The sequence below is a fragment of the Clupea harengus genome, chromosome 13 (assembly GCF_900700415.2).
Source record: "Clupea harengus chromosome 13, Ch_v2.0.2, whole genome shotgun sequence".
Taxonomy (NCBI): domain Eukaryota; kingdom Metazoa; phylum Chordata; class Actinopteri; order Clupeiformes; family Clupeidae; genus Clupea; species Clupea harengus.
The window spans coordinates 29,243,576-29,246,075 of record NC_045164.1 but is presented as its reverse complement, the minus strand read 5'-3'; the positions used below and the strand labels follow the sequence as shown (position 1 = coordinate 29,246,075).

Here is a 2,500-nt window from a genome sequence, read left to right as displayed (position 1 = left end):
GTGAGTTAGTGTGTGTGTGTGTGTGTGTGTGTGTGTGTGATTTGAATTGGTCTGTCTGTGTGTGTGTGTGTGTGTGTGTGTGTGTGTGATATTAATGTGTCTGTCTGTCTGTGTGTTTGGGGGCGGGGAGAGATTAGATTTGATTAGATTCAACTTTATTGTCATTGCACAGAGTACGTGACGGGCAGCCTGCAGTGCTCCCGGCCACCACCAGGTGGCAAATGACCACATCATTTAGATTTAGATTTAGATTTAGATTCAACTTTATTGTCATAAATAAAGTACAAGTACTGAGACAACGAAATGCAGTTTAGCATCCAACCAGAAGTGCAAAATAGCAAAAAAAGTGCAGAGTATGTGCATATGTAAAGTGGAGTAAGTGAATAGATATGTAATATTGAACAGTAATTGGGACTAGCAGCAGTTGAGGTAAGAAGTGTAGATATGATAAGTATATAAAAAGTGCAGGTGTAAGTATTAGTGGTGGTAATAATTTATATGAAATTAAGTGAATGAGGTAGTCGTAATATAATGTTTAAGAAGTATTGTATGGTGTAAGTACAGTTAATACAGTTATTACAGTAATAAGTGGGATGTACTGTAGTAAAAAAAAAGACATTCTGGTGCAAATGTTCAGTGGCTGGAGGAGGGTGTGTGGCAGTCAAGCCAGGGTGGAGGGGGGAAGTACAGTCACAGGGGGAGGTGTGTGTGTGGCGATGGGGGGGGTGGGGGCTATCGGCGTGGTGCAGAGTTCAGTAGGGTGACAGCCGCAGGGATGAAGCTGTTCCTGAACCTGCTGGTCCGGGAACGGAGCACCCTGTAGCGCCTCCCAGAGGGGAGGAGGGCAAACAGTCTGTGGCTGGGATGAGAGCTGTCCTTGACGATGCTGCACGCCCTCCGCAGACATCTCTTGTTCTGGACAGCCTCAATGGTGGGGAGTGAGGAACCGGTGATGCGTTGGGCAGTTTTCACCACCCTATACTATACAACTCCCTTACACACACACACACACACACACCAGTTTTCACCACCCTCTGCAGTGATTTACGATCCGCGACAGAGCAGCTGCCATACCATACTGAGATGCAGTTTGTAAGGATGCTCTCGATGGTACAGCGGTAGAAAATTCTCCAGAATCTGAGGAGACAGAAGGGCCTTCTTCAATCTCCTCAGGAAGAAGAGACGCTGGTGAGCCTTCTTGACTAGGGATGAGGTGTTGAGGGTCCAAGAGAGGTCCTCAGAAATGTGGACACCCAGGAACTTAAAGCTGGCGACACGCTCAACCTCCATCCCGTTGATATGAATGGGGATGTGCTGTGTGTGCCAGCTTTCTTCCTGAAGTCCACAATGAGCTCTTTGGTCTTCTTGGTGTTGAGAGCCAGGTTGTTGTCGGCGCACCACACCGCCAGGTGCTGAACCTCTTCTCTGTAGGCCGACTCATCGTTGTTGCTGATGAGGCCAATCACCGTTGTATCGTCTGCAAACTTGACAACGGTATTAGAACCATGTACAGCTGTGCAGTCGTGGGTGAAGAGGGAGTAGAGGAGAGGACTTAGCACACAGCCCTGTGGCACGCCGGTGTTCAGGATGAGGATAGAGGAGGTGTGGTTCTCTACCCCTAACAGACTGGGGGTCTGTTGGATAGGAAGTCCAGTATCCAGTTACAGAGGGAGGTGTTGATACCCAGGTGACTGAGTTTCGTGATTAGTTTGGAGGGGATGACGGTGTTGAAGGCTGAACTGAAGTCTATGAACAGCGTCCTCACATAGGTGTTGTTATTGTCCAGGTGAGAAAGGGCGGAGTGTAATGCCGTGGAGATGGCATCCTCCCTCCGTGCTCCTGTTCTTGCGGTAGGCGAATTGGAAGGGGGTCCAGTGTGGTTGGTAAGCAGGTTTTGAGGTGAGCCAGGACCAGCCTCTCGAAGCACTTCATGATGGTGGGGGTGAGTGCAACTGGGCGGAAGTCGTTTAGGCTCGCTGCGGTGGAGTGTTTTGGCGCCGGCACGATGGAGGTGGCTTTAAAGCACGTGGGGACAGCAGCTTGGGCCAGTGACAGGTTGAATATGTCAGTCAGGACCTCAGCTAGCTGCCCAGCACAGGCCCTGAGCACGCGTCCGGGGATGCCATCAGGGCCAGCAGCCTTTCGTGCATTAATCCTGCTCAGTGCAGCACACACACACACACACACACACACACACACACACACACACACACACACACACACGTCGGTGGAGGAGAGTGTGAGGGGCTGGTGGTCTGAAGTGAGCACAGCCTTGATGGCAGCCTCCTGGTTGTCCCTGTCGAAGCGTGCATAAAAGCTGTTAAGCTCGTCAGGGAAGGAGGCATCACTGTTTTGGGGGGAGGGGGTGTCGATGGGTTTATAGTCCGTTATGGCCTGGATGCCTTGCCACATGCGTCGGGGGTCGGAGTTGTTATTGAAGTGCTCCTCGATCCTTAGCTTGTGGCAGTGCTTGGCCTGCTTGATGCCCCTCTTCAGGTCA

The 2,500-nt window shown here is 50.8% G+C and overlaps 1 protein-coding gene across 1 annotated transcript in view; it reads left to right on the top strand.

Moving 5' to 3' along the window:
• vcpip1 (valosin containing protein (p97)/p47 complex interacting protein 1) overlaps positions 1-2,500 on the top strand; it is a 10,844-nt gene that overhangs the window by 6,803 nt on the left and 1,541 nt on the right. The window lies entirely within an intron of this gene.